Source organism: Erinaceus europaeus, chromosome 12 (assembly GCF_950295315.1).
Source record: "Erinaceus europaeus chromosome 12, mEriEur2.1, whole genome shotgun sequence".
In the NCBI taxonomy this organism is placed as follows: domain Eukaryota; kingdom Metazoa; phylum Chordata; class Mammalia; order Eulipotyphla; family Erinaceidae; genus Erinaceus; species Erinaceus europaeus.
The window spans coordinates 45,753,791-45,767,121 of NC_080173.1; the positions used below are offsets into that span (position 1 = coordinate 45,753,791).

Consider the following 13,331-nt stretch of genomic DNA (forward strand, 5'->3'; position numbering starts at 1 on the left):
TTATTTATATATTTATTATTAGATAGTGAGAGAGAGAGAGAGAGAGAGAAATTGAGAGGGAGGAGGAGATAGCGAAAGAAAGAGACAGAGATAACACCTGCAGCCCTGCTTCACCACTCATGAAGCTTTTTCCCCCTGCAGGTGGGGACCAGGGTCTTGAACCTGAGTCCCTCCCTGCACACTGTAATGTGTGTGCTTAGCCAGGTACTCAACCGCTTGGCCCCTTGTTTGTTTGTTTGTTTGTTTGTTTTTTATTTCCTTTTCTTTTTTCCCTGCCACCAGAGGAATCCCTGGAGCTCAGTGCAGGACTACTAACTCCCCACTCCTTGTGGCCATTTTGGAGCCCTGCAGGTAGGGGAGCTGGGGATTGAACCCAAGTCCTTGCGTGTGCATGATAATGTGTGCACTTAGTCTGATGTGCTCTCCTCCTCCTCCTCCTCCTCCTCCTCCTCCTCCTCCTCCTGCATAATTAGGGCAAGACATGGACATTACAAAATTACCTGAGGCTCAGAGTTTTTGTTACTTGGACCACTTGTGTTGTTGGCTCTGGCACTGACAGGGAAGTCATAGGTAAGACACCTGAGGAAGTACTAAGTATTATGGGATAGCTAGAAAGCAGAGCTTGGAAAAGAAGAGGGCAGAGACTCAGAAAGTTTCACCAGGAGGGCAGGACCAGTCATTTAACAGACCAGTGAGAAAGCCATTCCAGACTGGAATAAAAGAGCCAGACTTTGGGGTTGAGAGCACACACTACCATGTGCAAGGGTTCAAGCACTTGCTCCCCACCTGCAGTGGAGAAGGCTTCTCCAGCCTGAAGCAGGTGTGCTGGTGTCTTTCTCTCTCTCCTTCTCTAGCTCCCCGTTCCTTCTTAAATGAAGTAGAAAGAAAAGGAAGGAAGGAAGGAAGGAAGAAAGAAAGAAAGAAAGAAGGAAAGGAAAAGAAGTGGGAGTCGAGCCGTAGTAGCACAGAGGGTTAAGCGCACATGGCACAAGGACCAGAATAAGGATCTCGGTTGGAGCCTCGGGCTCCCCACCTGCAGGGGAGTCAATTCACAAGTGGTGAGGCAGGTCTGCAGGTGTCTAACTTTCTCTCCCCCTCTCTGTCTTCCACTCCTCTCTCCATATCTCTCTGTCCTATGTAACAATGACGACGACATCAACAACAAGAAGAACAACAATAATAACCACTACAACAATGAAAAGACAACAAGGGCAACAAAAGGAAAAATATTTTTAAAAAAGAAATAACATAAAAAAGAATGAAATACATAAAGAAAGAAGTAAAGAAAGAAAGAAAAAGAAAGAAAGAAAGGGGGGATGGGTAGATAGCATAATGGCTATGCAAACAGACTGTCAAGCCTGAGCCCAGATTCAGTTCCCTGCACCACCATAAACCAGTGCTTTGGTAAAAAAAAAAAAAAAAAAAAATATATATATATATATACAGAAAAGAAAGGAAGGAAGGCAGAAAGAATAGACAAAAAGTGTCCTCCAGGAGCAGTGGATTCCTAGCGCCAGCATAGAACCCCAGAGATAACCACCACGGTGGCAATAAAAAAAGAAAAAAATTGAGGGGTCAGGCGGTGGCGCAGTGGGTTAAGCGCATGTGGCGCAAAGCGCAGGGACCGGCGTAAGGATCCCGGTTCCAGCCCCCGGCTCCCCACCTGCAGGGGAGTCGCTTCACAGGCGGTGAAGCAGGTCTGCAGGTGTCTGTCTTTCTCTCCCCCTCTCTGTTTTCCCTTCCTCTCTCCATTTCTCTCTGTCCTACCTAACAACGACGACAACATCAACAACAATAACTACAACAATGAAAAGCAACAAGTGCAACAAAAAGGGAAATAAATAAATGTTAAAAATGAAATAAATAAAATATATTTTTTTAAATTGAAAAGAGGGCCCAGGTGGTGGCACACCTGGCTAAGTGCATGCATTACAGTGCACAAGGACCCGGGTTCAAGCCCCTGGTTCCCACACGCAGGGAGAAAGCTTCAAGAGTGGTGAAGCAGGGCTGCAGGTATCTCTCTTTCTCTCTCCCTCTCTCCCTCCCCATGCTCTCTTGATTTCTGGCTGTTTCTAGCCTTTAAATAAAGAAAGATAATTTTAAAAAGGAGAAAAAAGAAAAGAAAAAAATCCAAACTTATCAGCTAGTCAACATTCTCCCTAGATGACCCACACATGTCTATCTGCCTGCGATGTCTTCGTTTTCCTAATAAACTACGTGATGCCTGGTTATGGTCTCCCCAGTTGTTTGTGGGAACGGACCATGATGATGATCCAGACCCTCTGGGGGAGACACTTGGGTCTCATGCCCAGATAGTCATAACTTTATTTAAATGAGAGGGGGTTAGATGTGAAGCCATACTGGCCCAAGGCAGCAAGCTACAGGCCAACCCCAATCAAGGCGTCCCCCTTGGACCTCTATTTTTTAAATTTTACTTATTTATTAAAGAGAAAGCTAGAAGGAGAGAGAGAAAGAACGAGACAAAATCAGAGAGGAAAGGGAGAAGACGAAGAGTAGCACTACTTTGTGCCACTTTCCCCCTAGGTGTGGGGCCCCGGTGGGTTGAGCCCAGATCCTTGCGGATGGTGAGGTTGCTTGCTGTGGGTGTGCCACAGACCGGCCCCCGCCCGGTTAAGAGGATCTGAAGCCAAACAAACAAACAAACAAACAAACCATAACGATAACGATAACGATAATACGACAACTAAGAGGAGAAGGATGGCAAGCCCTGGGACGCAAGGTGGTTGGGGAGGAGTCGGACGCGCAGCAGCCCCGCCTGCCTCCGCGGGAAAGGGCGGGGCGTGCATTGGTAGAAATAAGAAATTGCCCCTCAGTCGGGAATTGTCTAACTCAAGTTCACTTTCCCAGGTTTGTTATGAAAGCAGGTCTGTGCAGACTTGTGAGGGCCTGGAGGAGTGTGTGGAGACACCGCGGCGCCGAGCCTTTCCCGGAGCGTGAGTCGACTGACTCACCGTGATCTGAAAGCGGGTGACCGGAGGAGGGCGGCAGCAGGGCGAGGGCGCGCAGCATCGCTTCTCGGCCTTTTGGCTAAGATCAAGTGTAGTATCTGTTCTTATCAGTTTAATATCTGATACGTCCTCTATCCGAGGACATTATATTAAATGGATTTTTGGAGCAGGGAGTCGGAATAGGGGCTTGCTCCGTCCGCTCCACGCATCGACCTGGTATTGCAGTACTTCCAGGAACGGTGCACCCCCACTGGGGAGAAAACTCAAGTCGAAGGAAAGCTCCCACAGGCATGCTAGTGCCAGCCCAGCCCACACTCTTGCGCGTAGGGTCACCACTGCACTCTCTTCCTCCCTTTAGGTTGCCTCCACATAAGGTCATCTCGAGGAGGAGGACGTGCTGTACTGTACGCTAGCTAGCTAGCTGCTACGCGCTAACACAAACATGTTATCCTGCTGGGCCACAATTCCAGGACATTTGTTAAAGGCAAACAGAGCACCCCCCTACCTCGCCCATTCAGGAAAAAGCTTGCTCCTGCTTCGAACGGGACCCTGAGGCCTTGTGAACACCAGCCAGCCTTTCCAGTTCATGCCACTTCAGCCACCACCCTGTCTAAGGACCAACCACCAGCCTCTGCCAGGGCGGGGTCCTAAGCTCCCGCCAGCTGGCCTCTCACACTCCCCCTGCCAGGGATTCATTCTCAAGGGCTTGCTGCTCAAGCTCACCTGCAGGGAGGGGCTCGCACTTCGCCCAACCCCACCCCACCCCCGCTGCTACTACATTGAAACGCTCCTTCCTTTGTCTGCACACCTGGCTCTCTACTTGTCTCATCTGTGTTTCCTATTTCTTCTTCTACTTCTTTGTCTTTTTTCCACTCGCCCCCTCTATTGCTACCAATTTCTTTTCCCTTTTCTTTGAGACAGAGGCAGATTGACCCCTGCAGCACTGAGGTTTACCACCCACCCTGCTGAGAAGCTTTCTCCGTGCAGTGGGGCCATCTCGGTTCCTTTGGGGGATTGATTGATTGATTGATTGATTGATTGATTGATTTACTTTTGTTGTTGTTGATATATCCAAAATATGTTTGTATACTTTGGTTTCTCTTCAGACCGCATAAAACTTTCGCCTTTTACCAAAATGTGTTTATTGGGATGATTTCCCACTCATCTTGGTTCGGGGTGCTTTTAGCGCTGCTTCTGTCTGAAAGGAGCATCCTTCTGTAAGCCTTGCTTTTCCTCCTGTGGCCTGGCAGAGGACAGTTTATGCATGGCTAAAGACGGTGGTGATTTTATAGCATCCTGGGTACTTGACATCCATGAAGTAAGAGCTGGGGCTCTGCACCAGACGCTTCTTCTTGTGCTTCAGCTTCTGCTCTTCAGCAGAAGGATGGAGGAGGTCCTTGCCAAAGGAATGTTCTCGTGGGGAGGCTGTCACTGCCTGAAAGGCGATTTGTTTGTTTGTTTATTTATTTATTTATTTATTGTAGTAAAAGCATTTGCGGGTGGGGTAGAGAGCATCCTAATGGTTATGCAAAGAGACTCTGATGCCTGAGGCTTCGAAGTCTCAGGGTCAGGTGTCCCCACCAACCCCCCATCTCCGCACTGCTATAAACCAGAGATAATCAATCCTCTGGTTAAAGAAAGAGGTGGGGGGAAGGGCAGAGAGAGAGGAGACAAACAATTGCTTGGGGGTGGACGGTGGCACGCCCGGTTAAAGGCACATAGTACTAAGTGCAAGAACCGGTGCAAGGACCCAGGTTCGAACCCCCACTCTGAACCAGCAGGGGGAAGCTTCACAAGTGGAGAAGCAGGTTTGCAGGTGTCTATCTTCTCTCTTCCTTTCTTCTTTATTTTTTTAGAGAATAGTTTTTTTATAATATTTATTTATTTGATAGAGACAGCCAGAAATTTAAGAGGAAAGAGGAGATAGAGAGGGAGAGGGAGAGAGACACTGCAGCCCTGCTTTACCACTTGTGAAGCTTTCCCCCTGTATGTAGAGACTGGGGGCTTGAATCAGGGTCCTGACATGTGTGCTTAACCAGGTGTGCCACCACTCAGCCCCCTTCTTTCTCACTTTCTCTTTTTCCTATCCAATAAATTTAAAAAAAAAAAAAATAGCCTCCAAGAGCAGTGGAATCAAATTGCTGGCACTGAGCCCCAGAGATAAAGTTGGAGGTTAAAAAAAAAGGTGTGTTTTTTTGTTTTTTTTTTTTTTTGCTTGTGACTAATATGGTTCTCAAAATTGTAAGATTATGGGGTATACATCACCAAATTATAATTTTGCAACCAATGCTATAGCTGGTGTGCTCAGTGCCCACACGATTCTTGTCAAGCTTCTTTCTTTCTTTCTTTCTTTCTTAATTTCATTTTTTGAGGAGAGACACCACAACACCTTTCCTCTGCTCACGTAGTTTCCCCTGTGCTTGCTGACCCACTGGTCTGACCTGGGGCTAGAACCCTGGTTAAAACATATACTCTACCAAGTGAGCCGTTTGGTGGAGTTCTATAGTTCTCGTTATTGTTGTCAGTATTGTTTAATCTTTTATTTATTTACTTACTAATGAGAGAGATGAAGTAGGGAGAGGGAGAACCAGAGCACCACTGTGGAATATGTGCTGCTGGGGAGTGAAGCCCAGATCTCATGCTGCAGAGTCCAGTGCTTCATCCTCTGTACCAGCTGCCTTGGGAGGTTGTTGGTCTGTTTTATTTTTGCTCACCAGGGCTCGGCTTGGCTCGGCTCTGGCTTATGGTGGTTCTGGGCATTGAATTTGGTCCCTTTAGTAGCTCTGGTGTGGAAGTTTATTTGCATAACCATTATGCTGTTTCTCCAGCCTGCACCTTGACTGAGTCTTGACTGGATCCTGGATCCAGCTGGATATGAACCTTACTCCAGTGTACAAGCTGTTTTAGCTCAGGATCTCAAATGCACTCAGAATGTCAGGCACACATTCTGCTGGCCCTTGGGTATGCCAATCATGACATTCTGAACAAGTCATAGAGACTGGATTTTCAAGCATAATGCTTATGCAAAGAGACTCTCATGCCTGAGGCACCCAAGTCCCAGGTTCAATCCCCCGCACCACCCTAAACCTGAGCTGAGCAGTGCTCTGCTAAAAAAAAAAAAAAGAAAAGAAAAAAACTTTAAGAAATTATTAAAAAAAAAAAAAAAGAAAGAAAGAAATCAAGAAGGAAGGAGGAGATAGAGAGGGAGTGAGACAGAGACACTTCCTGGCCTGCTTCACCACTCGCAAAGCTTTCCTCCTGTAGATGGGTACTGGGGGCTCGAACCTGGGTCCTTGTGCACTGTAACGTGTGTGCTCAACTAGATGTATCACCAGCCGGCCCTGTATTTTACTGCTTATGAAACTTTCCCCTGCAGGTGTGGGCCAAGGGCTTGAACCCAGGTCTTTGTGCATTCTAATACGTGCACTTAACCTAGTATACCACTGCTCAGCCCTAGCATTATTTCTATTTTCTGTACTACAGCACTACTCAGCACTAGCTTATGATGGTTTTAGGGATGGAATGTGAGACCTCAGAGCCTCAGGCATGCAAGTCCTTTGCACAACCACTATGCTGTCTTTCCACCACTTAACTTTTCCATCTTCCCCTCTTTCTCTCCTCTCTCTCCCTCTTCCTCTTTCTATTTTTCTTTTATATTGTTTATATGTATGTATTTATTTTCAATTTTTGTTGCCCTTGTTGTTTTTATTGTTGTTGTAGTTATTATTGTTGTTGTTATTGATGTCATAGTTGTTAGATAGGACAGAGAGAAATGGAGAGAAGAAAGGAAGATAGAGACGGGGAGAGAAAGATAGACACGTGCAGACTTGCTTCACTGCCCGTGAAGGGAGCGACTCCCCTAGAGGTAGGGAGCCAGGTGCTCAAACTGGGATCCTTAAGCCAGTCCCTGCGCTTTGCACCACCTGTGCTACTTAACCCTCTGTGCTACCACCCAACTCCCTGTTTCTTTTATCTTTTATCTTTTATTTATATATTTATTATTAGATAGTGAGAGAGAGAGAGAGAGAAATTGAGAGGGAGGAGGAGATAGCGAAAGAAAGAGACAGAGATAACACCTGCAGCCCTGCTTCACCACTCATGAAGCTTTTTCCCCCTGCAGGTGGGGACCAGGGTCTTGAACCTGAGTCCCTCCCTGCACACTGTAATGTGTGTGCTTAGCCAGGTACTCAACCGCTTGGCCCCTTGTTTGTTTGTTTGTTTGTTTGTTTTTTATTTCCTTTTCTTTTTTCCCTGCCACCAGAGGAATCCCTGGAGCTCAGTGCAGGACTACTAACTCCCCACTCCTTGTGGCCATTTTGGAGCCCTGCAGGTAGGGGAGCTGGGGATTGAACCCAAGTCCTTGCGTGTGCATGATAATGTGTGCACTTAGTCTGATGTGCTCTCCTCCTCCTCCTCCTCCTCCTCCTCCTCCTCCTCCTGCATAATTAGGGCAAGACATGGACATTACAAAATTACCTGAGGCTCAGAGTTTTTGTTACTTGGACCACTTGTGTTGTTGGCTCTGGCACTGACAGGGAAGTCATAGGTAAGACACCTGAGGAAGTACTAAGTATTATGGGATAGCTAGAAAGCAGAGCTTGGAAAAGAAGAGGGCAGAGACTCAGAAAGTTTCACCAGGAGGGCAGGACCAGTCATTTAACAGACCAGTGAGAAAGCCATTCCAGACTGGAATAAAAGAGCCAGACTTTGGGGTTGAGAGCACACACTACCATGTGCAAGGGTTCAAGCACTTGCTCCCCACCTGCAGTGGAGAAGGCTTCTCCAGCCTGAAGCAGGTGTGCTGGTGTCTTTCTCTCTCTCCTTCTCTAGCTCCCCGTTCCTTCTTAAATGAAGTAGAAAGAAAAGGAAGGAAGGAAGGAAGGAAGAAAGAAAGAAAGAAAGAAGGAAAGGAAAAGAAGTGGGAGTCGAGCCGTAGTAGCACAGAGGGTTAAGCGCACATGGCACAAGGACCAGAATAAGGATCTCGGTTGGAGCCTCGGGCTCCCCACCTGCAGGGGAGTCAATTCACAAGTGGTGAGGCAGGTCTGCAGGTGTCTAACTTTCTCTCCCCCTCTCTGTCTTCCACTCCTCTCTCCATATCTCTCTGTCCTATGTAACAATGACGACGACATCAACAACAAGAAGAACAACAATAATAACCACTACAACAATGAAAAGACAACAAGGGCAACAAAAGGAAAAATATTTTTAAAAAAGAAATAACATAAAAAAGAATGAAATACATAAAGAAAGAAGTAAAGAAAGAAAGAAAAAGAAAGAAAGAAAGGGGGGATGGGTAGATAGCATAATGGCTATGCAAACAGACTGTCAAGCCTGAGCCCAGATTCAGTTCCCTGCACCACCATAAACCAGTGCTTTGGTAAAAAAAAAAAAAAACAAACAAACAAACAAAAAAAAGTATATATATATATATATATATATATATATATATATGTATATATAGAAAAGAAAGGAAGGAAGGCAGAAAGAATAGACAAAAAGTGTCCTCCAGGAGCAGTGGATTCCTAGTGCCAGCATAGAACCCCAGAGATAACCACCACGGTGGCAATAAAAAAAGAAAAAAATTGAGGGGTCGGGCGGTGGCGCAGTGGGTTAAGCGCATGTGGCGCAAAGCGCAGGGACCGGCGTAAGGATCCCGGTTCCAGCCCCCGGCTCCCCACCTGCAGGGGAGTCGCTTCACAGGCGGTGAAGCAGGTCTGCAGGTGTCTGTCTTTCTCTCCCCCTCTCTGTTTTCCCTTCCTCTCTCCATTTCTCTCTGTCCTACCTAACAACGACGACAACATCAACAACAATAACTACAACAATGAAAAGCAACAAGTGCAACAAAAAGGGAAATAAATAAATGTTAAAAATGAAATAAATAAAATATATTTTTTTAAATTGAAAAGAGGGCCCAGGTGGTGGCACACCTGGCTAAGTGCATGCATTACAGTGCACAAGGACCCGGGTTCAAGCCCCTGGTTCCCACACGCAGGGAGAAAGCTTCAAGAGTGGTGAAGCAGGGCTGCAGGTATCTCTCTTTCTCTCTCCCTCTCTCCCTCCCCATGCTCTCTTGATTTCTGGCTGTTTCTAGCCTTTAAATAAAGAAAGATAATTTTAAAAAGGAGAAAAAAGAAAAGAAAAAAATCCAAACTTATCAGCTAGTCAACATTCTCCCTAGATGACCCACACATGTCTATCTGCCTGCGATGTCTTCGTTTTCCTAATAAACTACGTGATGCCTGGTTATGGTCTCCCCAGTTGTTTGTGGGAACGGACCATGATGATGATCCAGACCCTCTGGGGGAGACACTTGGGTCTCATGCCCAGATAGTCATAACTTTATTTAAATGAGAGGGGGTTAGATGTGAAGCCATACTGGCCCAAGGCAGCAAGCTACAGGCCAACCCCAATCAAGGCGTCCCCCTTGGACCTCTATTTTTTAAATTTTACTTATTTATTAAAGAGAAAGCTAGAAGGAGAGAGAGAAAGAACGAGACAAAATCAGAGAGGAAAGGGAGAAGACGAAGAGTAGCACTACTTTGTGCCACTTTCCCCCTAGGTGTGGGGCCCCGGTGGGTTGAGCCCAGATCCTTACGGATGGTGAGGTTGCTTGCTGTGGGTGTGCCACAGACCGGCCCCCGCCCGGTTAAGAGGATCTGAAGCCAAACAAACAAACAAACAAACAAACCATAACGATAACGATAACGATAATACGACAACTAAGAGGAGAAGGATGGCAAGCCCTGGGACGCAAGGTGGTTGGGGAGGAGTCGGACGCGCAGCAGCCCCGCCTGCCTCCGCGGGAAAGGGCGGGGCGTGCATTGGTAGAAATAAGAAATTGCCCCTCAGTCGGGAATTGTCTAACTCAAGTTCACTTTCCCAGGTTTGTTATGAAAGCAGGTCTGTGCAGACTTGTGAGGGCCTGGAGGAGTGTGTGGAGACACCGCGGCGCCGAGCCTTTCCCGGAGCGTGAGTCGACTGACTCACCGTGATCTGAAAGCGGGTGACCGGAGGAGGGCGGCAGCAGGGCGAGGGCGCGCAGCATCGCTTCTCGGCCTTTTGGCTAAGATCAAGTGTAGTATCTGTTCTTATCAGTTTAATATCTGATACGTCCTCTATCCGAGGACATTATATTAAATGGATTTTTGGAGCAGGGAGTCGGAATAGGGGCTTGCTCCGTCCGCTCCACGCATCGACCTGGTATTGCAGTACTTCCAGGAACGGTGCACCCCCACTGGGGAGAAAACTCAAGTCGAAGGAAAGCTCCCACAGGCATGCTAGTGCCAGCCCAGCCCACACTCTTGCGCGTAGGGTCACCACTGCACTCTCTTCCTCCCTTTAGGTTGCCTCCACATAAGGTCATCTCGAGGAGCAGGACGTGCTGTACTGTACGCTAGCTAGCTAGCTGCTACGCGCTAACACAAACATGTTATCCTGCTGGGCCACAATTCCAGGACATTTGTTAAAGGCAAACAGAGCACCCCCCTACCTCGCCCATTCAGGAAAAAGCTTGCTCCTGCTTCGAACGGGACCCTGAGGCCTTGTGAACACCAGCCAGCCTTTCCAGTTCATGCCACTTCAGCCACCACCCTGTCTAAGGACCAACCACCAGCCTCTGCCAGGGCGGGGTCCTAAGCTCCCGCCAGCTGGCCTCTCACACTCCCCCTGCCAGGGATTCATTCTCAAGGGCTTGCTGCTCAAGCTCACCTGCAGGGAGGGGCTCGCACTTCGCCCAACCCCACCCCACCCCCGCTGCTACTACATTGAAACGCTCCTTCCTTTGTCTGCACACCTGGCTCTCTACTTGTCTCATCTGTGTTTCCTATTTCTTCTTCTACTTCTTTGTCTTTTTTCCACTCGCCCCCTCTATTGCTACCAATTTCTTTTCCCTTTTCTTTGAGACAGAGGCAGATTGACCCCTGCAGCACTGAGGTTTACCACCCACCCTGCTGAGAAGCTTTCTCCGTGCAGTGGGGCCATCTCGGTTCCTTTGGGGGATTGATTGATTGATTGATTGATTGATTGATTGATTTACTTTTGTTGTTGTTGATATATCCAAAATATGTTTGTATACTTTGGTTTCTCTTCAGACCGCATAAAACTTTCGCCTTTTACCAAAATGTGTTTATTGGGATGATTTCCCACTCATCTTGGTTCGGGGTGCTTTTAGCGCTGCTTCTGTCTGAAAGGAGCATCCTTCTGTAAGCCTTGCTTTTCCTCCTGTGGCCTGGCAGAGGACAGTTTATGCATGGCTAAAGACGGTGGTGATTTTATAGCATCCTGGGTACTTGACATCCATGAAGTAAGAGCTGGGGCTCTGCACCAGACGCTTCTTCTTGTGCTTCAGCTTCTGCTCTTCAGCAGAAGGATGGAGGAGGTCCTTGCCAAAGGAATGTTCTCGTGGGGAGGCTGTCACTGCCTGAAAGGCGATTTGTTTGTTTGTTTATTTATTTATTTATTTATTGTAGTAAAAGCATTTGCGGGTGGGGTAGAGAGCATCCTAATGGTTATGCAAAGAGACTCTGATGCCTGAGGCTTCGAAGTCTCAGGGTCAGGTGTCCCCACCAACCCCCCATCTCCGCACTGCTATAAACCAGAGATAATCAATCCTCTGGTTAAAGAAAGAGGTGGGGGGAAGGGCAGAGAGAGAGGAGACAAACAATTGCTTGGGGGTGGACGGTGGCACGCCCGGTTAAAGGCACATAGTACTAAGTGCAAGAACCGGTGCAAGGACCCAGGTTCGAACCCCCACTCTGAACCAGCAGGGGGAAGCTTCACAAGTGGAGAAGCAGGTTTGCAGGTGTCTATCTTCTCTCTTCCTTTCTTCTTTATTTTTTTAGAGAATAGTTTTTTTATAATATTTATTTATTTGATAGAGACAGCCAGAAATTTAAGAGGAAAGAGGAGATAGAGAGGGAGAGGGAGAGAGACACTGCAGCCCTGCTTTACCACTTGTGAAGCTTTCCCCCTGTATGTAGAGACTGGGGGCTTGAATCAGGGTCCTGACATGTGTGCTTAACCAGGTGTGCCACCACTCAGCCCCCTTCTTTCTCACTTTCTCTTTTTCCTATCCAATAAATTTAAAAAAAAAAAAAATAGCCTCCAAGAGCAGTGGAATCAAATTGCTGGCACTGAGCCCCAGAGATAAAGTTGGAGGTTAAAAAAAAAGGTGTGTTTTTTTGTTTTTTTTTTTTTTTGCTTGTGACTAATATGGTTCTCAAAATTGTAAGATTATGGGGTATACATCACCAAATTATAATTTTGCAACCAATGCTATAGCTGGTGTGCTCAGTGCCCACACGATTCTTGTCAAGCTTCTTTCTTTCTTTCTTTCTTTCTTAATTTCATTTTTTGAGGAGAGACACCACAACACCTTTCCTCTGCTCACGTAGTTTCCCCTGTGCTTGCTGACCCACTGGTCTGACCTGGGGCTAGAACCCTGGTTAAAACATATACTCTACCAAGTGAGCCGTTTGGTGGAGTTCTATAGTTCTCGTTATTGTTGTCAGTATTGTTTAATCTTTTATTTATTTACTTACTAATGAGAGAGATGAAGTAGGGAGAGGGAGAACCAGAGCACCACTGTGGAATATGTGCTGCTGGGGAGTGAAGCCCAGATCTCATGCTGCAGAGTCCAGTGCTTCATCCTCTGTACCAGCTGCCTTGGGAGGTTGTTGGTCTGTTTTATTTTTGCTCACCAGGGCTCGGCTTGGCTCGGCTCTGGCTTATGGTGGTTCTGGGCATTGAATTTGGTCCCTTTAGTAGCTCTGGTGTGGAAGTTTATTTGCATAACCATTATGCTGTTTCTCCAGCCTGCACCTTGACTGAGTCTTGACTGGATCCTGGATCCAGCTGGATATGAACCTTACTCCAGTGTACAAGCTGTTTTAGCTCAGGATCTCAAATGCACTCAGAATGTCAGGCACACATTCTGCTGGCCCTTGGGTATGCCAATCATGACATTCTGAACAAGTCATAGAGACTGGATTTTCAAGCATAATGCTTATGCAAAGAGACTCTCATGCCTGAGGCACCCAAGTCCCAGGTTCAATCCCCCGCACCACCCTAAACCTGAGCTGAGCAGTGCTCTGCTAAAAAAAAAAAAAAGAAAAGAAAAAAACTTTAAGAAATTATTAAAAAAAAAAAAAAAGAAAGAAAGAAATCAAGAAGGAAGGAGGAGATAGAGAGGGAGTGAGACAGAGACACTTCCTGGCCTGCTTCACCACTCGCAAAGCTTTCCTCCTGTAGATGGGTACTGGGGGCTCGAACCTGGGTCCTTGTGCACTGTAACGTGTGTGCTCAACTAGATGTATCACCAGCCGGCCCTGTATTTTACTGCTTATGAAACTTTCCCCTGCA

The 13,331-nt window shown here is 47.0% G+C and overlaps 2 non-coding genes across 2 annotated transcripts; both read left to right on the forward strand.

The window, feature by feature from the left end:
* Positions 1–3,028: 3,028 nt before the first annotated feature.
* Positions 3,029–3,219, forward strand: LOC132542160 (U2 spliceosomal RNA). The gene has a single exon (XR_009553283.1). It is a non-coding gene; the product is annotated as a U2 spliceosomal RNA (small nuclear RNA).
* Positions 3,220–10,015: 6,796 nt separating this feature from the next.
* LOC132542162 (U2 spliceosomal RNA) lies at positions 10,016–10,206 on the forward strand. Its single transcript, XR_009553284.1, has one exon. It is a non-coding gene; the product is annotated as a U2 spliceosomal RNA (small nuclear RNA).
* Positions 10,207–13,331: the final 3,125 nt, after the last annotated feature.